The 23,914-nt window shown below is 43.1% G+C and overlaps 1 protein-coding gene and 1 long non-coding RNA gene across 2 annotated transcripts in view; one reads left to right on the top strand and one right to left on the bottom strand.

Annotated features, from left to right (window-relative positions):
- LOC143899153 (uncharacterized) overlaps positions 1-23,914 on the top strand; it is a 289,478-nt gene that overhangs the window by 115,272 nt on the left and 150,292 nt on the right. The window contains exons 9-10 of the long non-coding RNA XR_013257403.1: positions 914-1,108; positions 1,446-1,496. This is a non-coding gene — a long non-coding RNA (uncharacterized LOC143899153). The remainder of the gene's footprint in view (positions 1-913; positions 1,109-1,445; positions 1,497-23,914) is intronic.
- Positions 1-23,914, bottom strand: part of LOC143899152 (MAP/microtubule affinity-regulating kinase 3-like) — a 209,234-nt gene that overhangs the window by 114,448 nt on the left and 70,872 nt on the right. The window lies entirely within an intron of this gene.

The following is a 23,914-nucleotide window of genomic DNA, read 5'->3' on the forward strand; positions in this document are numbered from 1 at the left end:
GCTTACAGCGCGTCGTAGCGCGAAGTTAGCTGCGAGCGTGAATCGGACCGCGCAGCCATACATTTTCTGATTAATTTGAAAATCGCGGCGATGACGTCACGCGCAACGCTTGGCGCCCGGTCGCCCGGTGTGGCCGGGTGTGGTACCGGAGTACCGACACGCTGCGAGCTGCGATGCACCGCCACCGTGCTGTACTTAGTGAAAAGAAAGTTCATGTCGTTTACGTTCGAGAAACGAGACGCGAGCTGAGCTGGCAGGTAGACACGCAAGTCGCTCTGTGTCGTTATTGAATAATTCCTCTCTGAACTTATATCAGTAAAAAGACGATTCGTATTTCGTGTCCAACGTTTAACGACATCAATCACTTTTGCGCGTGTTACGCGAGATATAACCTATACGTTCGAAATACAGTGTGCGTGTAACATACCGAAATTTAATTGAATATTTTTTATCGCTTTCGAATTTATCATTATTAACTCGACATTATTGCGTTTATCGCACGGCATCGGGATGAAATTGCCGGCTGCTGCTTTCGAGTTCTTCGTTCTTCGACCAGTAAACGGAGTAACGGGCGGTATCGTCGCGTGTTCAATTAGTAAGCAGAGTCCGAGGTGGAGTCATATAATTGTCGACAGTAGTCCTGTTCAATATTCGTAACTGTAGTAGTACAAATACTATAAATTTGACATCATCGGTTCAATGAAACGTCTACTGCGAAAATCGTTTGACCGAGGTCTATCGAGCGTAAACACGAATCGACAAAGCAAAGAGCATATAGTTTTGAATGTTACACACCGCGATTATTTATCTGTAGATTTAACCTGTTTATTCATCCATTTGTCATAATGCAATTATATATTGTTATACATAATTAGATTTGTTCTAAATCGCGAACATGTATTATTTGTTGCAGTGTGAAAAATGAGGTTAGGAGCAACAGGTATATTTGAACTTTCACCATCGCTAAGGATTCGTGTCGATTACGCGGACAAAGTGTCGAACAATTTTGCATTCGCGAGTGAGTGTGCTGTGCGAGTGAGTGCAACGAGGGAATCTGAGAGGAGGAGGAGGCTTGGGAAGCATCGGGCGACAGCGGAGCAACAGTGAGGTAAATATAATAATCTATAATTAATTAATTTTATTTAAATAGTATCTAGTACTTATAATATTAATCGTTTATTCTCTCCATTTTCTCGTCTATTTACATATATTTGTGTTTGAATGACTTAGAAATAAGAATTATAGAAAATAATTTTTATTTATGAAACTTTTAAAGAGGATTCATTTAAAGAGACAACCATATTTTCAAGAAGAATTGGATAATTGTTTTATTAAATATCTACCTAAAGACGAGTAAAAAATTTAAAGCGCGTAATAATAATTTTCTAAGAATATTAGTTATTTCGAGCGCCGTGTAATAACTTTGATATATTTGTATGTTACAGTTCAACGCATAGTTTGCAACGTAGTTTACTCCGCTGCAGCGCATCGTCTCGGTGAGTTAAATATATATCGAGTCAATGTCTCGTTCGTTCTGAGGATGCACGGTGCGAAAACGATGGCCAGAGCCGATGGTGACATTCTATTGTCCTCGTGTCGCGCTACTCGCGCCAGATGAACGATCAAGCGTTTTATCAGATCTTAATTCGGTTTCGGCAATTTCTTCAGTATGGCGAAGAGCGTGCTGATTCGATCGTGCGGATCCGTCAAGTTTGCCGCGTGCGGAAAGTCGTCGTAATATTGGTAGGTCAAGAGCGGTTCCGGCATGTCTCTGAAAAAACTCTTCAGCACCGCAGCCAGGACATGCACTTGATAGTTCTCGAAATCCACCTTCTCTGACAAAAGTCGTCCTCGTCCATTTTTATTTTGAGTTCTCTTACTTTGGAACTGACGCCGCTCTTTCTGTATATGCCCTCGGTATAGAGACCGTGCATCTCGATAGTTGTGATCGATCGATCTACTACGAGTGATACTTTGCCGTCACCGCAGTCCAACTTGTACAGTGGTACACCAAATACTTTGTGCGTGCGCGGTAATTTAATACTTATTTTTTAAATTTGATTTTACATAAGAAGTTTAATACTTGAAACCAAATTAGGATTTGCTATTGTCAGCATATATACATGTATAACAATATCATAATTTCACGAACAATATCACATTACTTGTCTCGTAAGTTGTTTAGTCAACTAATCATTTGATTTATACATTAGTTTGCGAAATACTTGTGTCGAGTAGTCAATATCATTTGATTTATATATATCTGACGAAAGAGACCATCGGATAATCCATCCGTTCTTCGTTACGCCGTAATTCCATCAAGCTCCCCCAATTAATCCGCTCGCTGTGTATAGCACGAAATGCAAATTGGCAGGCTTGGGCGCACTTTCGGACTTAATTGTCGTCGCCGGAAATGCCCGCTTAAGCGAATCTGGTATTTATATTACCGATAAACGGGGAATGCATATTAAAACATGCAAATCGACTAGATAAAAATTCGGGTCGCTCCCCCACGCTGTTAAACGGCCGGAATGCTGAGCCACGGAGATTTCAGGGATTTCGGACAGAAGGGTGCTCACGGTCGGAGTTTTGAACGATCGCGAGTTCGTGCTTTACTGGCTGTTTCGAAGAAAGGGAATATATAGCGCGTCGCTGCTGCTGATGCAAACGATTCGACATGAAATTCCGACGGTAACGCGCCACGTGCATTCCTGTCACGCGTGTCGGCTTCCCTAACAAAGCGAGGGGTTGCGGCCGGGCATATGGGGGTAAATCAAAATTTCGCATCTCTTATACGCGATCGGATCTGCGTCGGTATCGTTTTGCATTAGCTACCGTTATTTCCCCTGTTCAGTTCGAACTGAAATGCTATCGTAGCGAATAATCGAGAATCTGTCGCCAAAGAGCAGCAACGATAAAATAAAAATTAATTACATATTTAAACTTAATTTTATTTCAAAATTAATTGCGTGAGGTCGACGAATATTTGATACGTATCTTAATATGGATAATATTTTACACAACATTTTTCAATCTCTCCTCTTGTCGGTTATGATTCCTTACGATTCCGAGAAGTTGCATCAGTTCTGGGACACTCCGTATATATCATGAGCAGCATGTTATTAATGCTGTCGGAGATATAAGGAATACAAATAATATGAACGCGTGCTACCGCGTCTTTCTTCCCCATTGCGATTTTTCAGGTTCTTGATTGAGGCATTAGCGCGCGGCGACAGAACGTCGTTTTTCCGATACCGCGTCGCACCAGGAATTATAGCAATTTCGAGATAAACAGCTACCTCGCGGTAGAAATTGCCTCGACGACGACGTCGCAAATCGCGGAGCGTCTTCATAATTCCACGTCGCGTCGATCATTCGCGCGATCTGACATCGTTGATTATCGTCGTTCTTCCTTCTCTCTCTCTCTCTCTTTTTGTACCCTCTTTCTCCATCATTTTTTATTCGCGAATGGATTTCTCCGTCGAATCACGTTCGTATTGTCCCGCGACAGACACGACCACGTTGTCAGAAATTTTTCGATGGTCGAACAATAGAGCTTTCGCAATTGCTTCGCTCGCGTGCCGAAGCGAAAATCCAGATGGCTGGAGAACCCGGAGTTTTCAGATAGCCTTCAATTGTCATCGATCGTCACTGATTATACATATATCGGTGCTTGGAATAAGCCTTATCCACCTCATTTACCTTTTCCACGGAACAAGCTGCGATGTTTTGATTTTTATTGATAATATTGCTTGGTGAGAGTAGAATGAATACAGCCGGTTGAGAAATATTACCAAACAATTAAAACTCTTTTGCAATTGAATGGCACAGGATATTCTAAATGTCACAAAATAAATTCATTAATTATTAGGTATATACCGAACAATCATCGAAGCTCGTGAAGATTATTGCGTGAAAGGCTGAGGCTCTATTCAAAGAGACTTCTCTCCCTAAGTTTTATGCAAATAATATTACGTTCTCGCTCTTCTTCTGATCGCAGCAATTCGATCATTTAACATATCAAAAGATGGTTCATGTGAATTGCTTTTCGTGGAAACTCGACGCTTTCACTTTCGTCCGCACAACGGCTGGTTGTACACGTTGGGAGCGAAAGTGTTAATTCTTTATGAGTAACCCCCATACCATTCATAATTCATAATTAATGACTGCGGCACGGTATTCACAGTATCGTATTATATGTTTTGCCGTTGCTCAAATAGGACTTGAGCCCGGAGGATAATGTGTATTGTATTGTTATTATTATCGTTATTATTATGCCGGTGAATTTTTTACGCCGTCTGCCGTGCAATCGCAACCTAGTCGCAATAAAGTAGACTGCCGGCGGACGCGTAGGTGTTCGAACGCAACGAAATAATGATGATTGATCCCTGGAAAGGTTTCACCGTTATAGTACGGACCGGTTCGTTCGACACGTACAGGCTTCTATCGCGGTGTTATTTAGACTAATGCCTCTTTGGTCGCTTGACGTGCCTATTCGTCCTACTAGATTAAGATTGTGGGAAAACGTGTCGTCAAAAACTCATGGAACAACTTTTTATATAAGATTCGAAAACTCGCCGATGTTCTGTGATTTTTTTGAAATTAAATTTAGTTTCTACACAATAGAATAGAGTTTTACGAAGTAACGTATATCCGCTGATTTATTCGTGCAGCAGCACGTACAGTGTATCTGACGCTTCGATATCAGTTTGATGGATTGACAATGGTAGAACGAAAGAAGACTTCGAGATGCTGCATATATAGCCCGCGTCTGTTCGAAGACGAGCACGTATTTGGTTCGCATTATCATGCTAACAAACTGTTAGCGATATCACTTGTTCTGGCTATAGATAAAATCACGGAAAACGCATAGTAAAATAATTCAAATATCATAATATCTGGTTTTCTATGTAAAGATCCATAACAATTTATACCGTCTTTTGATCGTTAAATGGTTGAACTGCATCGGAAGGAGAAACAACAATTAAGACATTATTTATATAAAACTTAAGGAGAGAATTTTTCAGACCCTCATTCTCGTTGAAATAATCTTCGCGAAATGATTATAAAATCATTGTTCAATGATTCCACATGATTGTTTGGTATGTTGCTAATTAAAGGATTTGTGCAATAAACAAATATTTTGATGAAAATATAAATGCCACTTGTTTAAATACCAAAGAAATAATATTGATAATTGAAAAAAGAAAATATTTTTTTTTAATTCTTTTACAAGCATCAGCGTCTATACGAGTTTCGAATTATCTAAATTCCATTAGTTAATGGATGTCGCTGGGAAGTCGTCGAGTTAAAAATGGTTGTCGTTCCTCACGTTTTTTTTGTCACAGCATAGTATCTCTCCATTACTCCCACCGAGTCTCTGTATTCGGGAAATGATGCCTGACGTTCTGCTCGAATCAAAACGCTCGAAACGCCTTTATTTACGATCATCCACGCGCCTCGCCATTCAGCGAGTTCAAAGAAGAGCTCAAAGAGACGCGCGAAAGTGGCTTCTAATGCCCGGCTTAATGTTCGTCGCGATTAGAGAAGCTGCGGCGGCAGCGCCCGTTAGATTCTCATCATCGGCACCACGTCTCGTCCGCGACGAACGAGCCTCGTTCCCGCGTCGTCGTCGTGAGAAGAGCTTAACGGTACCTATACAAGCAGCGCTGGACTTATATATAAGGTCATACAAAGGTACATACATGCTTATAGACGCAAAGTTGAGTTTTTCAAATATGCGATAGGTCCATAATTGCTAAATGATATAATACTTGAGTTATTTAGAAATGAATAAAGCTATAGTTTCTAAATTGTTCACGGTAATATCAATATTAATGGAAGCGTATTGTCATCTCTCTGATAGATTGAGGTATTTGTCACTTTTTCTGTAATCGATTTTTACAATATGATAAATATGTATTACTATCGGTTAATCTATCAATCGATTACATGGGCCTTGAGCGTTGTCTCTCTGAAATGCGGCCCTGTACGTATATACGTTCGCCACGAAGACGCACTCTAATTGGAACGCTGGCGCCACGGCGCTCGGACTCGCGTCTCTCTTACCGCGTCTCGACGCGGAAGAACTCCGACAACGACGGACGGATCTCTTCGACGAAATCGCCGGAGCGGCGTTTTTCCGCTTGCCATTGCCGTTTCTAACCGGCACCGATCTTTCAAGGGGATACCGCTCTCATGCGCCGCAGATTATTTACAAGGCTCGTCGCGCGTCGTCTTTACATCACCGCGTTTCTCCCTCGCGTGTATTTTTAACTCCACCGACGAGTAATATGGCGTAATAGATAACTGTCACGATAGCTCATTTCAGAATTTTTCGTGTTATTAGAACGGCGCCTCTAATCGCCCGTGACTTCTCGTTTTATCAGTGTGAGGAGACGCATCTCGTTCATTTTGTGAAACCATAATATTTCTCGACTATTTCTGTCGTATATATCCATGCAAGCTCAGCCATCCCATATTTTGTCGTGGAACGAACGTGTCAAAATATAGCACACATTTTGTGCGTATGTAATTATATCAGCGATATTAGGAACACTGGTTTGAGTTTTTTTTATATTCTAGGTATTTTGAAATAAGTTTTAAATATTTCGAATAATTGATTCGTATCGCGAGAAAGAGAAAGTGCTAACTTAGCCAATAAACCTCGGTGAAACGAGGGAGCCTCCCAATTTCTCGAGGATTCGGTCACTCGAGAACGACGCGGGCAGACGTACTTGTGCATCGGCGAGGATAAGCGGAACGGGAGATATCTCGGCGGGAATCGAGAGCACGGTCGTGTATCAGTGGAAACGGTCCTCGTTGGAGCGTCGAGTCGGGGAGCGGATTCGTGCGGTTCGCGCGCGTTCGGTGAAGAAGTTTGCATTCGGAGTAGGCAGGTATAACTCCCGGGAGCGGAGCCTATTTTGTATAACCAGTTCCGCCGAGGCAGAGATTTACGATCGTAGCCATCTTTCCTGCCGAGACCTCCGCAAGCCCCGGCTCTTCTCCCGGTTCACCGGAATCGGCTCGCTCGCTCGCTCGCTCGTCCGTCGCCGATGAAACTAGCGAGAATCGCGAACGACTTATCATTGCGTGAAACTCGCGTGAGGTTTTCTACGGAACGAACGATTGGCGCGATCGCTCGGACTGCTCGATCGAATCGTTAATGTTAATGCAATTTTTATAATCGTATAGAAATCTAAGAACGTTGATCTTCGCACTATAGTTTTGAATATACCTATATATATATATAGCATTTCTACATTAGTATAGTCTACATAATTATCGCAGAAGAAAGGATTTTTGCCAAATGATACAATAGAACGTGCATTGTAGATTAGTTTATAAAAAATTATATTCTAAAATTAAATGTAACTGGTTTTGAAGACTTGGGATATACACGCCTGAGGGCTGCATTCTGCAGCGGCGTGTCGGGCGTTGGAGTTACGCATCACGCGGAACAGATGCACCAGATGCGCAGTATGCAATTTATTATCTCGCGCTAAGTTATTTCGAAAATTGCCATTGCTGTCGGGGGCAACAACTATTTCGCCAACGCAATGGTGATTTATCACCAACTGACGTACCCGATAAAAGCATATGTATCGTTTCACTGTATATCTCCCAGCTGTGAAAAAAGAATATTAAAAGTAACGAACTCAGCGGAGAACGAACCTCATCGATGAATAAACGATCGCTTTAATTTATGAGTGTAAAACGTTTAAAACTGCATCGTGATACAGCATCATATTTGCATTTTTGGGGAAAAAAACAACTTAATATTACTTTGCGTAATCACAGATAAGCATAGATATAAACATAGATTCCACAGTCATTCACTGATGAGTCTCTATTCAGTGATGCACCTTGTAATCGAGCTGTTTCCTTCTCGAGAAGATGAAGAAACGAACGCACCAGCTGAGATCGGTCGGCGCGCGGAAATAATTACTAGCCTAATCGGTAATCGGTGATCATCGAAAACGCAGCGGGGGCGCGGGAGGCGGAAAAACGGCAGGACAGAGGAGGAGACGAGACCGCCGCGCGCGATAGACTTTGTTGTTAAAGTTTAACCGTAATAATTGCCAATATTATTTATCGATCGAATAAACGCCGGCCCCTTTGACGGAGGAAGTCGAGCGCGTTATGAATCATTTACCCGCGCGCCGTCTTTTTTACGACTCTCCTTTCCCCGATACTTTCTAAAACCGGGTCGGCCTCGAACGGGAGAAATTACCTAAGGGAATTCGTCGTAATGACTAGTTACAAAGGCGCTGCCTCCCAGGTTTACGAATGTCGGATGTCGTTTGATTGCCGCACGAGCGTCCGCCGGTGTTTTACCTCGATCTTCTAGTTGCCGTAGCCCAGAAATCGAGATCAGAACAATTCTTCGCTTATGACAGATTTTGCAATATTCCTCCTTTTCCTTTAGATCTCCTATTCAACTGTAGAATTGACAAAACGATTTGATTGACGTAGGTAATTAATTCTTTTAACAACTCCGACGAAATTGTGAACGAATGTTCAACGAAGTATATAATGTACTGCATTAAATTGTTTCTTGAATACTGCTCCAATAGAAATACGATTATAATATTTTGTATAAGACGCGAAAGAATTTTATACATTGTATTCTGCCTACATTTTTGCTTTAGTATTGTTTGTCTTTTACGTAATATTTCTCTGGCAATAATCCGCTCGGCGATAAATTGCCTATTCCCTCTTATCTTTCGTACATTTGACGTCGAATACGACGGGATCTTGCGGACTCTGGGGATCCCGACCGTTGGATAGTCTCGGATTACTATTGCTAAACGGGCTCGGGCATCGCGTATCCGTCTCTTTTCGTAATCCCGTTCAATTGAACCACCTTCCGACAGTTAACACAACTAGTCCGAGTGCGTTTCGCGTACTTTAAGGTCAGGAGTGACGAGGGGCTGCATGGCTCGCCCGACAAACAGCCCCGGTCACATCCGCAGGAGGCGTCGTAACGTAACACTCATCGCAAGGGTCCCCTATGCTCAGTGTCTCCCAATTTCATTTTCAAGCTTGAAAACGGCAATCCACATACTGTTGCAAAGAAACTAGGCTTACAAACAATTCTCCGTTATTCCGAAAGTTTACGTTATTATTCTGAAATTTCGTTAAACACTTGAGAGACAAGAATTTTTCTTTCTCTTCAGAGGAAACCCATTAACCAGAGAAATTAATTAAGTTTTTCAAAGATTTTATACGAATTGTCGGGATGTAGATGTAGATTTCGCAGACAGTTGATAGATCCAGTGATTTAATATTGTTCTAGACGGCTGTTTCGTTTTTACTACGTCCGAAATCCGTCTCTCTCGTCGCGGAACCGCAGAAGAAACCGCAAGCCGTAAAGTGTCACGCGGGCGTGATGCAAGATACTTGCGCATCGTGTCCAATTTCGTAACTTATCTTATCCCCGTTTGGAGATAAATGTTCCGAGGACAAAATGTGCGGCTGATTTTTTGTAATTCAGCCAGCTTGAGAACCACCGCTGGTATATGCCGCGGGCAGTAGCTACGGGTCCAGCACAGGGCAGTAAAGGGCAGTAAAGCATAAATCCCCTCCCCCCTTCCTGCCGTGACTGCCACCAAAAGCGGGGGCTTTAATTTTACTCCGGCGTTTTAGTGCGGATAGTGTGCGCGCGCGGGTCGTTCGAACGGCGCACCATCGTTCCCCTCTGATCTCTGTTGATTGTCTAATTATCGTAGACCATAGATGCCGAAGCGCGCACAACTATGCAGACGATTAACGTGGAGAGCCGGTGAGTATAGCCATGAAACGAAACTGGATGTAAGGCCGATGGTAAACAGTATCGTCCAGTCTCTATTAGAGTGGATTAAAGGCGACAGCTCGTGTCAGATTTGCATTTACTTACGTTCGAAAGCGGAACGTATGCGCGTATTTCCACGCTCAAAGTGAGAAGGTTCTTGATCATAGATCTAGAATTGTTTTCTCTTCGAATTATATATTATTCGTTAAGAATTTTTCAATTTGTATGAGTAAAAGACAGTTACGCTCGAGATTATGATATTAAAAATAATTTAAGGAATGAGAGAAAAGGATTTTTTTGTAAAAATTCTAAAAGAAAATATAGAAACGTATAGATAAGAAAGAAAAAGAGGGGATATATAACTATATCCTCTCAATCATGGAAAATATTAATTTTATATATTTTTTAAATTTAATTTGGCATAATTATTAACATCTCTGTACTGAATGTGACGAGTTGTTGATTCGGTATGTTAGAAATGTTTTCCATGCTGACACATGCATGAATCGTCTTCGCGAAGAATACCGGTTCTCTTAAATAATATTTCATTATCTGAAGGAAAAATTATAGCTTCGCGAATAATAATGGTTAGCGAAGTTCTGCGTTCTGCTACCGCGCTTGAGAAACGCGCGGTAATTCCATACCGTTCACGAACAAGACGATCGATGTTTGAATTTAAACGATGTTACGGCAGGTCGACCGAGCCGTTCGCCATAATTGCCCGCGCCGATGTTACATACGGTTAATGGCGGTATAGACGCACAGCGGCACGCCATTCGGCGAAATTAAGTTACTTATTATTCCTAATAATGTTATATCAAGACGGCGCATGGGATAAGCACAACTCGGATGGGCATGCGTTTATCCGGGCCCCGATCGTCCCCGATCGTTATCGGCGATCTTAAATGCAAGAGCCGCAATTAACCGACCGATTCTGGGCACGTTCCAAAATAATGTTTACCGCCCAGTCAAGAAGGTAGGAACAAGAAGATGCCAGTATCGTTATTACGTGATAAGTTCCAGAGTTTTTGCCTATTTTGTCAATAATACGAAACATTTACGAATAATATTGTGGATCGAGATATATAATAAAAAAGAATTTGACAAAAATCGAGGTTTACAAAAGGGTTTACATCCGTAAATTATAAAATATTTATTAGAAAATAAGTGAAGATTTTTTACGGTAATTCTTCCGCGGTAGGTGAGGCAGGTAGAGAAGGAAGTAGGCAGATATGGGTATTATTAATTTCCAAGTGGCGAGGGGGCACGGTGCGTTGTATATTCGTAGTTTCGTCGTTTCTTGGTAAAGCATTGCTCGACAGCCGTTCTTAATTACCGCCGGTATCCCGAGGGACAGAAGGTAGCCGGCAGTAAATAACAGGGATGCTGCCGTTGCTCCGCTTGTACGATCCCACGGTCGCACGTGCGACAAACCGGCCTATCTCACGACTGGGGTCTACCCACTTGCTACACGCGTACGTAGATGAGCGGCCTGCATGCTCGCCCGGTTAGGTTATCCACGGTACATCGTAGTTAACACTCCGGTTCTCTCTATCCGGGATATAACTCCGGCCGACGGAGCCAATAAAATCGTCGTTTATTTAATCGCGCGTCGATCCTCCGTACGACCGCTCGTTCCGCCACCCACGTAGCACGCAATCCTTAACTCTTTAACTTTCTAGTCCCTTTTTATTAATAGTTTGCTGATAAAATTATTTTTTATTTGAATTTGTTTGAGAGGAGATAGATGAACATGACAAAATTATTTTATAATTTAATATAGCGCACTTATTAATTTAAATAATATCTTATGTACCAAAATTACTCAATAACAATCAAATTGCATGATATTTCGAATTCGTATGTTTAATTTTGGGAAGTATTATGCATATATTTGTTGCTCGTATAAGTAAAATAGTGAGACGAGCGGGTAGATATTCTCGTTACGTTACGTATACGTGTCAGAAGCATAACTTTTTTCCGGTCGGCGCGATCCCTAGCGTGAAAGTTAGTCGAGATACGATGTAAGATGCGTTCATATATGTGAGGAGCGTGCAGAATGCTCGTGCAATGTCGACCCGGTCTGACCCAACGGTAGAGAGAGAAAGAGAGAAGTAACAGCCTCCGTGTTGGGTTTTCAACATCCTGCTCGGTCCGCAATGCATCTGCCGCAATGCCGTCGGATGCCGTTTCGCGGATCGGTCACTGCCGCGAGCGAAGATCCTATGCATTTTTCTGCTAAGCCTTTCGAGTTAACGAAGACAAAGTGAGGCATATTCCGTACACTTTTGCCGGACTACAGCGGAAACGGCGGAATTACGGCGGACCATATTAAGCGAGGAGGCGATCCTCGCAATCCTCGCTCTTCTTACTCTCGTGACCAGCGTGATCTTTGAACGCGGCACTTACAGATTTATCAAATTACGCGATATTTATGAAGGCAAGCAATTTTCAATTTTTAATATGAAAATTACACGGAAAATTGACGCATTAGCTCCGCTGTCCTGATAGATTCTAAGTACCTTGATGTCAAACCTACACGCATACGTGCAGAAAATTGCACGTGCGATCTTAACGAGATGCTCGAACGCGCCGAGCGATCGGAGGAAAAGCGTTGATCGGTGTCAAGGTGGTGGGCGTCTTATATGTATATATAAAATCGGTGTACGTCGACCGGCACTAATCGACAATCGTTTGAAAGGATGTATCGCGCGGTCGCCGCCAAGGAGTAGAATCTTTCACTTTCACCGTGGTTGCTCCGAACCCGAGCCTCGCCCATCAAACGGTTGTGTAACTATCCCCGCGCGACCTGGTTCCCATAACTGTTCCAAGTACAACAGAGGAGCATCCAGAATCGAATCGGAGGGTTGCGCGGAATATACGGTGACCCATCAAAATCCCGCACGCGATTCTCTGACGCGGAAAAAGTCGCTGCGCGTGAAAATTCGATCACGAATAAATTGGCAAAGTTTTAAGGAGAGTGTTACTGCTATACGCGTAGCTCTTGAAACTTTTTTCACGACAAACGAACGCTCGCGGAAAATATCTAAGTGGCGAGGGGAAACGACTGCAGAGCGAATATGGATACTACGGATGCTGCGCGCGTTAATTCGTATGCATAGCGCACTAATCGCGAACGGACTTACATAACGGGTCTTTCTTACGTGCCGGGTACTTAACCGCTAACCAGCGTAGAGTGTGCTCCACGTCTGGGAACTTTATTGCATCTTTCCGCGAACGACGATTCGAAATGTCTATCTCGGCCGACGTCTCGGGCTATCCCGGCGTCGGTACAAAATTACTAATGTCGAGTAAGGAAACCGCGTGTGCAATGGAAACCCTCCGCGCGTTTGTTGTACAATACGTGACTTCATTACCTTTCCGTGCTCGCGCGCTTTCACTGGTGCGAAAGCAAGGTGTTGCGCAATTTTACTTAAGCCCATTTCAAGATCATAATATAAGCCCGATGCGGCGATTGAAAAGTGAATTACCTCGCTACTAGCGCTCCGCGAGTGCCTCAAATAAAACTCGAATGTCCCGTAATAATGCGGAGGCGAATGTGGCATGCCGTTTGATAATTTTGGTTCTTATTACACTCCTAATCGTCTCGGAAATACACGCGGCACGTCGGGCTTTACGTTCGCGTGAGTACTCAATTAGAATTATGGAGCTAAGTGCAGCTGTATACGCGGGAAACGCGTTTAATGTATGAGGCGGTGCTCGCCGTGCTTATAACATTTCAAAATTTCTCCCATTTGTTCATTATAGAAATTTCCCATCGGCGGAGAGCCGCATTAAGTAAGTCCTCGGCTACACGTTCATCGTTTTTCCTCTTCATTAACTTTTGCCACGACTTTTATTCCTTTTTTACTGCGACGCGGTCGTGTAACCCGTCGAGGGTAACGCAAGAAACTCAATGCCGTTGATAACTACTTGTTGCAGAACAGTCGTGATTTGCACCTACCGCACGCGAGGGTGAAATTGCAATTATTCGAACGGCCGCGTTCGATCGATCGAGCGAGCAAAATCGCGGGGTTTTGTGCGTTGTCGCGGGCGTGCACGCGGAGGGGGAGGGATGCACCGTGTAATTCCGACGGCATAAAACGCAAAACTCTGCTCTCATTAAAACAGGGCTCCACCGCGGAAATTTCAGCCGCCGTCTCCTCACCGCGCGCCGCGCCGCGATGACAGATCGATCGGTATCAGTGCGCCTTCGCGCCTCCCATCCGAGAAATATTTGTTCGCTGGTAATTGGGCCGTAAGTCTTGCGCAAGTATTAGCCGGGATATTGTATAGTTACGGCGGCGGCGACGGCGGAGACACCTTAAACCGATCTGTCGCAAACGCGGGAGATAAGGCCGGCAAAAAGCAGCGTTGCAGTTTTGCGGTACGATATACTTTACGATTCTGACACACGCAGCGTTTCTCAACCCATTGCAATGGGCTGGAATCGCAATGGGAAGTGCATTTCGGGAGCAACACGGTATAATTTGCTGAAACTGAGGCAGTCAATGGAATACGTTGTAAAAACGTCGCACCGCGTCGCAACGCAATTTGCGGGAAAGCAATAACGCAATTTCGCGTAACGTAACGTCCGGAATCGCGCGCGCGGGCCACCACCAAATATTATTCCGCGTGAAAACAACATTTACATCTCAAATTAATCGAATGTAACAGCGTTAGAGAAATCGTCGGAGCGTGTAACGAGTTTTTTTTTCAGTACCCTGTTAAAATCGTCGCAACCCTCTCGTGACGTGCATGCACGCGCGACGAGATGTTATTATGAAAATAACGAGCCCTTTTAACCGCCGTCGTCCCGTCCAATTTCAGCTACAAGACCGCGTGGGTCGTTTGGCACAATACTGACATTTCGACTCGTAATAATGTACGTAATTCCCGCTGTACTTCTCTTCCGGAGAGGAAAGTTTCACTTTGCCTTTTGCTTCAGCATTTTTTTTTTAGCGGATCTTTATCCTTGAGTTCTCCCACGCGCAATAAATAACCGTCCGCAAAACGCGCGTTATCCCGAACAAATTATGTGAGTATTATCGCTACCACTGCTGTGCGGGAATTTGCTTATCCGTGACGAAATCGGTAAAAATTCGTCAGTAACGAGTCACTTTGCTTATCGCTGATTGCGCTGCAGGTTCTCAGATTTTAGTCGCCGCAGCAGAGAGAGAGAGTAGGTTTTGCTTGGTTTTTTCAAAGTTTTTAGTAAAGCTTGCCTTTTATTTAGGTATAAATAAAAACAACAAAAAATGATCATTTTCCTTTTTAATGATATAATGTTAAAAAAAATATATATTATTTTATAACAGCGTTGTATAAATAAACATATATTTGTGACAATGCTACAATATTAATGTTGCTTTGTCACTGAGTTATTCGATAATTTTATTTTCGTCTTTTAATCGACTTTTACGAAATAAGTTCTATTAAAAATTAAATCGTGACGTTTTCCCGTTAGAGATGCGATGTGGGCTAACGATTTTCCAAAGTTTTGCGAAGAAGACGACATTGAGCAGCCTCCCACCTCGTAACTCATCCGTTCGTGTAGGGTCAGGGGGTCGCACTCGGGGCGCGTCCGAAACTCCGGCAGTTACCGAGACCGCTGTCGACATAAATTGCGTCGACCTTCGCCGCGAACGGCGAGAATTTTAGGCTTTGGCTTTGAGTATACTCGATGTGCGCGGTATACTTGGTTAATTGTCACGCTCGGCAGTTACATTACCCAATGTACGTTTAATTAACCGCTGATTAACACGGAGGCTCGATGTATACCGCTGTAAATTATCTCGATTCTCATATCTATAGCTCCGTCAGTCGTATCTTTGCGAGAAACGCGGCCGGGTATGGAAATAGCGCGGACAGGGATGAATAGCAACAAAGGATAATTGTAACATATACGAGATAATTGGAGCACTTAGTTATTGCGTACTGAGATAAGATAAAGTTACGTGTTCTACAATAACGCGAACGTGACGGACAGTTAGAATGATAATATACGTGAGGAATATGTTATCGGTGCTGAAAGTAAAACTGCGTATTCAGATTGAAAGCTTTTTACTTCTTATCCTAGAGATAAGTACTTCAGGTTTGACGGTAGTTTCGATCGCTGCACTGTTAGAAGCAGTGTGTGAATATCACACACTTTATCACGTGTGATGTGTGTCCGCCGTTTTAAGACGTCTGTAAGTGTGTTACTTTTTCACGCACGAATAGATGTTTGATTATATTAGCGTGTGTGACTTGTCACATATAGCTGGAGATATGTAACTTAATTATGTGTGATTTTTAATGCGCCTATAAATGTGTGAAAAAGGGTCGCAACCACTACACATGCATATCTTCTAATCTTTTTTCACGATGCCAAAAAATTCTTGTTTATCGGTTTTACTTTCTTCTACAATGTTTAATAACAAATAAATATCTTGCAATTTTTGCTTTTTTTTAGCAATTTAGCTTCTTTTTTTTTCCTATCACTTCTTAAAGAAATATGTATCTGTAATATGAATTTCGCCTTCTAATTTACATCTCTATACTGTAATAATGCATGTTTATTTGTTGGTACTTACTTTTTAAGGTATATACGTTCATAGTATTCTCTCCCGAAAGTATGAACGAAAAGTTGACAGTCGAGAATAATAGCGGAAGATTTGGTAGTGAAAACGGAAATGAGGACGCCACGCCACTGCTAACGGTCTGTTTACGCGGAGCGTTTAGCAGACGGTTGACCGTAAATCCGGTAGTTTAGAGCGACTTCGTAGCCTCCGGTGCACACCTAGCTTGATGGCTTCGCGTCTCATTAACGGACAAATTGTTAATAGTCCGAGTTGAACGCCGCGGCGGGGACGATAATTCGAGCTGCCGCGCGGCCCTCTCGTGCCGATAATTTGACGTTCATTAATTGCGCCCGGATATCCTGCTAAGAGCTGTAACGTTTGTAGACTCCGGAGACGTTACTGCTGGATCCAGTTACTCGGCAATGGATACAATTCTTCGGGAATCACGATCTTGAAAATTGCAGTACGAGATAAAGCAATTCGCGCAATTGTAATCCGCGCAATTCACGCCGCTTATCGGATCGCTATAGGAAATCGGTATCTCTAATGCGTGTTTCGCTCTATCAGATTGCGCCGACGATATTTAGAAAAAATACTTTGGCGTTTAATATGGTCCCTGCGCACGACAGCTACTTTCCTTATCGCACATACAATTCTATACATATTGCATGGCTTTTACCGTACGTTGCTATTTTACGTTTGAACTTTCCCTCTTGCGGTTTCTTTCCAGCATCAGTTCCGTCTCATTTTGTATATAGAACGCACGATTTTGCTTCACTATGAAAATTAACGAGCGAGCATTAACCCGAAATTAAACCCCCACCCGCCACTTGGACGATTACTTAATCGCCCGAGGACAATTTGTACTTAATTACGATCGTCCGCAGAAATAACTTCGTTCCTAGCCTCCGGTGTGTTTTGCCCCGGACTTATTAGTCTGTGAATTATTGACGATTGCTGTCGAGCACGAAACGAGGCATTTCTGATTGTCGTGCAAACCGGGTGCGCCAATAATTTGGCTCCCGCTAATTATCTTGAATATTCCGCGAGAATATCGCAACGAGAACGCCGACGACTATCGAGACGAACGGGACGTTTCGCGAGTTCGTTAATTATTCCGGCGTTGTATGTCTGTGTGCCCCGTAGCGTCGTGTACGTGATAATTAAAAAGCGCGGCCGTGTATACAGTCGGTCAGAAGGAAATGTTCTTGGTACGAGCGCGAGTCGCAATTAACATTCACGGCAACAGGCACGTAAATATGCGTAATAATTAAAAGCTGGGACGCATAATGTCTGGCATAAAACTTATGGTTCTTATCCACCATTATTAACTATCAAATGTGTGCGTTGATCTGATCGGCCGCGTAAGGTTGGCGTGAGTAAACTTAATAAAGTCGAAATTGATACGAAATTATAACCCCACGGGAAAAAGAACCACTCGATTTGGTGCGCAGCTCGATTTTTTGAGTTTGTTAATAAGTTACGCTAAATTAAAAGGATGCAAATGAGAAAATTTTTATCCACCAAGCTTCTTTAATTTCAATCAAATAAATCTGATACGTAACCGATTACTCGAAAGTACATAACTCATTCCGCTACCTCTTTGAGTTTTATTTTACACATTAATTCTTATTGCTCTTTTAGAAGTTCTTTGAGATAGAAAGCAGAAAAATTTAAAAGAAATTTATCACAGAAAATAAAATAGATTAGGAAACTAAATACAAAATAAATATTCAAATTATTTTGATTGTTCTTTTGCGCCCCGCTTGTCTCGATCTTGTCTCGATCATCCCTACAGTAAGGCTAACACCTAACACCCTACCTAAATCCTCCGCTAATCGGTCGATGTGGGCGCAATTAATTCTGGATGAGGACCCTGTTTGCTGACCATCGGTATGCACGACGGACATCTGAGCGACCGCAAGTTGTCGCCGATGCTCGTTCAAGCGTCCAGTATCTGCGGACACACGTCGGAGTTTCTAATATTACCGTCCCCGTGGTAAGGTCACGTACGCGTACGACGAGTAGTACGCGAGAGGAACGGACGAATATAGCCGATATGCTCACATATACGCGGACCGCTGCTGGATATTTCTGGTTTGTGCGCGAGGGGTAGCATCCGGTGCATCTTTCGCGTGGATTTATATAGGGGACAGAGGGGGGGGTACAATCGAGTACACTCGGACGATTTTAATTTCTCACTCCATACTTTTTGGAATTTAATTATTTTTGCTTAAGTTATTCACTTGCTTCTATATTGGGATTTCTGCAGAACCTTGAAATGAATTTTGAAATAATTTAAAATAATGGCGATTAAGTGAAGAACAATATTTTCTTGACAAATAATTGGAATAATTTTAATCGTATGTAATACTCAATTATGGAGTAATATAATTTACTTGATTTCCTTGAATATTGTGCTTTATTTTTTTTAAATTATTAAAAGCATGTTGATTATTAACGATAATGAAATATGTATAATAATTAAATGCTCTCTTTCTTTCATTTCGCAAAGTTAATTTCCGTAACACGAATGGTGAAATTTCTTTTTAGTATATAACTTGTGTGTGCGCACAATGTACTTTAATTTTATTGATTTACAGCATGATAAACATTTTTAGAGGTGAGATGATTAGTAACGCGACGCGCGCGCGCGCGATTTCATTTATTTTATTTATTAACAGAATTCACGACAATTTTTCAGCGCTCCGTCAATTCGATCGTTTATCTCATTTTCGCGTTTCATTTCAACGACACGACGAGATTAACTTTTTCTCCCCCCTGGGTATAGGATCCTGGATCCAAGTTTGCTCTCGCGCGAATATCCCTCGCGCCACGGCTTTCCGACGCTCATGCACCCTCCCGTGCCTGCTGCACCCACTTTCGTTTTCGCTGTCGATTGTGGATTTGGCAAACCCAAGTGGCGTCGCTCCCACGCGGGACGGGACACCAGAGGGACACCCGGGGATTCGATGGATGAATTATTTACCCGATTGTGTCGCGGCGCAAAGGTGCACCCTGCACGGCACCAAGGCCACGCTGCATTATTAACGCGCATTACGACGAAGCAAAAGCCTCGCTTCTCGCAGCAGTCTTTACCTGAGACAGAGGTAAAGCGGGTGCGTTTTACGGGTTTTCTTTGACGGATTACTTGCCCGGCGGTATCCGAAAGCGGATAATACCTCGGCAACTATCCGGTGTCCATTTTACAATGTCATTTACCGTGTTTGAATGATGATATTACGGTAGTGTTGCCATAAATCTCGAATCCTTTTGGATTTTCGGATACCTATAAAAATCTTAAAAATACAGTAGTTTTATCGCAGCGATACAATCAAAGCATAGAGTGTATTTGCTTTCTACATTTTTCTTTCTCGTAAATTTATCATGTGCTAACAAACGCGTCCGATAGTTTGACCGAAGGTTAGTAGATAATTCCTCCTGAGGATTATCTATTATCTCCGCTTCCTTGGTAGTTTCTATCGGGATTACGTATAAACCTCTTTGCTACCGCTCCCTTCTCACCCTTCCGCCTCTTTAGTTATACCCTCGCAGGGGACGTTCTGCTCGCGGGATTTTCGATAAGGTCTTAACCTTTCTTCTTTCCTTTCGTCTGTTCCTTTCCTTTCGCCGAATAAGCCGTTCTTCTTCATTCCGTTTACCAAGCAAGCCTCACTCGTAATTCTTACCATCGATTCCAATAGCGTAACTTGGTGCGCGATTTCGCCTTACATTCCCAGCAATACCGCTCAATTATTTCGCAATGTCGCGTCGTAAAAGAAAAGTCTCTGTTTTTTAAATCAAGTTTTACGGTAATTTTGCGAAACCACTTATCCGGCGGTAACATCGCGTGCGGCGATAGTGGTTTATTCAAAATCTCGCCTTTTCGACACTGGTCCCCTTTCTCCGCTATAAATTGTATGACGCACGACACGACAAGGCAGGCTTGGAAAACGGCGCGCCTTATTACCATCATTCGTTTTCGTTAACGCAAACGCGGCGCCGCGATGGAGGAGATTTTCACGCTTGACTTTCGGGGTTTTCGTTACGAGTGATTTGTTTTCGCGCGAGGTACAATCTTGCATTTCGCATCACGCTAAATAAACATATAGTCTGGAAATTTTAGGTGATCCATGATCATTGATGTCAAATTTGCGAATAAAGTAGTAATATCAGAAACTTTTCTTTTATCATGAAATGCATATTTTATTTGAAACTTTTTTCTGTCTGTAAGATCTATTATCACATTATGCAATGACAATTACATAATTTTGATTTTATAGGAGAGATCTTTTAGTATATACTTCGTAAAAAGTATAAAGCGATATAAGTATTATTTGCACAAAATTGTTTAGTTCTACAACTTCTACATTTGTTACGGAATCCTTGACTCAACTGGATAAATAAAGAGATCGTTTCCCGCGACGAAGACGAGAGGCAAATTAACGCGCGCGCAGTGACTGTGCGGAATATCCACGCGCGCGAGTTTAGGCGAGACTTTAGCCGAATCGTTTCCGGTAAATTTCCCTCCGACCGATAGGCCGCCGGTATGCTCCGGCAGATCGTAGCCGGCCCGATATCGGAACTTGCGCTTCGGAGCACACGCGATTTAACCGTCCGGAAAATTTTTAAAATATCGAGCGTCGTTGAGCGGCGCGCGTCCACTCGGCGAACGATCCCGGTTTCGAGCGGGTAAAGACGAATTTACACGGTTTACGCCAGGCGATCGCTCTGAGTGAGTCACGCAGAGAGAGAGAGAGAGAGAGAGAGAGAGAGAGAGAGAGAGAGAGAGAGAGAGAGAGAGAGAGACCCCATTTGGATCAACTGTTTTTTTTATCCAGATATATACAAAATGCGCATAAATATCTTCAACCAAACGCGGCGATCAGAGCAAATTATTAGATATAACGACTTTCCTTCTGTCATCATTCAATGCGAGTATAATCGTCTTCCATTCACTCTATCCGTTTCTTTTTCACTCCTTGCATTCATAAAAGCGATACGACGCGACGCGTCCGTCAAAAGCGGGCCGCGAGCAAATTTGCCTTAAAACGCGGCGAAAGCGAGAGCAACACTATTCATATACGATGAGAATGTCGCATATTATAGTTGCCCGATTACCAGCCGTCATCTCGAACACGAGAGAAGAGAGACGCGCGGCAAGCTTGCTCGTAAAACTCCTTCGACCGACTACTTTTATGCGCCTTGTCCCTCTTGTTCCTTCGCGCCTCGCCTCGCCGTTCCCCCTTTCACAAACGCCATCGTGTTACGGGAGGGAGAGAGGGTCTACGTGGAGCTGCAGTTCCGTAATTACCGGCTGCAGTTTCGCAAAATCAAAAGTAACGAGCGCAACTCCCTCCTCTCCCTTTTCCTCGCCACTTTAGGGCAGCAATTAAACCCTTTTCTATAGTCGGGCGTCTATAGACGCGATTCCGCGCCAATGCGTACGTCGCCGTCGTGACGTCGCGCTCTCTCCCTCGAGGGTTCACTTCTAAAAATACTTTGCCCGTCAAAGATTGCGCATGCGTTATCCTTTGATTCTCTCTCGTTTACCTTCGTTCCTTTGCTTTTTTTTCGCGAAATTTTGGTGTGCGACTGTTGCGGGCTGCAAGTCGCTTATTTTCTTTTTTTAACGCGGCTTTCAAAAGCCGCATGGTAATTATTAACCGCCTGCAACGAGCACGGTTTAATATGTAAGCGCTGCCTCCCGTACTAATTAATCCCTTCGTTTTTAGCATAGCGCCACGCGGCTATGTATTAAAAAATATTTGAACGAAATAACTGACGCTGTCCATGCAGAAACAGGTGAGTTTGGCTTCGAATAATGAGTACATTAATTTCCAAGTAGCACCTAATTAAATACGTATTTGTTTTTAATTTGCTTTTTGCTAATTTTATCTGATGATGAAATAAAATGTAAAATCAAATTTTAAACATAATTAATGAAGTAATATCAATAATGTTCGTATCTGCAGCGAACATGCATCATGTCTTTATATAAACTTTCCGTCACGTTGCTAAATTGCATTCCCGACGAGCAGTATCCGCATTTATGCGACAGTCAATTAGGCGAATCCATGTTTATTCCGGTGGTCAAATTAATTAAACAAAACGAGCTACTATAATAGCGCGGCGGTTGTAAAATTTACAAGCAATTCGCGTGTCTGCCATGCCTACGCCGCGCAAGATACGCCGTTGCGCTTTACGTGGTCGTAAAAGCAACCGTAATAACGTATCAATGTTTACGGGATGTCGCGCGTATATCGCTGATGATTAGTCAAACGCAATTCCCCCGAGAGATTGTCCATCAGAAAAATTCGCCGCGTCGCTCGGCGCGGCGCGGAGGTCCCTCTTATAAACGGAAGCCCCGCGGAATGCCGTAACTGAAAAACTTCTAATGGAAGAATGCCTCGCATAATTACCGCCATTACGGAAAACGATTTAGTTCCGTCCGTATCGCAGTCACGGTATTCGCACGATGTGTCTCGAGGCCGTCCGGAGTATAATATGGCTCTTCTCACGAAGCGATTGTATACGAACGAGTAGCCGCGCGATTGTAAGGACATCGCTCGTACGAGTCGCGGCTGGCGATGGCGGTTGGGCAAGGAGAAGGATAATTCGCGACATTCTCGCGCGCGGCTCTCGTACTTGAAATTCCGTGTGGCAGATCGTCAAGGGTAACGTATATAATGCCATTAAAATCGATTTCCATCGCCGGGAACGAACGAGGCTATTCGTGACGTCGCGCGGCGTCGTAGTGCACGCGAAGATACAGGCCTCTTCATGCATAAACGATGTTCCTCCGATTGAAGAGATATATTCCGTATAACGTTAACAAAATTTAATTAACAAATTTTTATGAATGTGACAGAGAAGGAGAAGATAATTTTTCTTAGCCAGAATTTTATTAAATTCCGAATTTTTTCAAAATTCTTCCCAATTTCCAATATTAGACGTACTTTTTTCGATAAAAAGTTTTTCAATAGAACATTTTCAGGATATTTTCAATGTGAGATCCAATTAAAGTTAATTAAAAAATATGAAGGGCGATATCTGTGCGATATTAGCATGTATAGTTTTAGAACGCCCTGTATAGCCGCCGGGTCGTAAGCAGCTAATCACCATGTTACCATTTATGGAACTATCGCGCGAAAAAATCGGACGATGTCCCGCAGTGTTCGCGGTCAAGCCGCGTCCCGGCAACGATATGCAGGCGCGATAAGTTACTACCGCATTATGCAAACTGCATCCGGCAGCCGAGTGCATCCGTGAATTTTCATCGCACCGCGTGGCGCAGACGCACCGCGGAAAAGCAACGGCAGAAATACACTGGCAACGGTGGGCAACAACGAAGGAAATACCCGCCGGGTGCAAGAAAAATAAATGCCGAAGTCGTCGACAAATAACCGAGGCCACACATTTCCTCTCGTAAATTCACTGGGGCGTGCTGCGAAAAGTATCTATACCGTTACCCCTTCGTCGTGAATTCGACGTTTTAAAATTGCTCGATGCACCGCTTGAGAACATTTCGAAATATAAAGTTGGTAAAAATTAA

Source organism: Temnothorax americanus, unplaced genomic scaffold (genome assembly GCF_048541705.1).
Source record: "Temnothorax americanus isolate GAGA-0224 unplaced genomic scaffold, ASM4854170v1 Scaffold26, whole genome shotgun sequence".
NCBI lineage: Eukaryota > Metazoa > Arthropoda > Insecta > Hymenoptera > Formicidae > Temnothorax > Temnothorax americanus.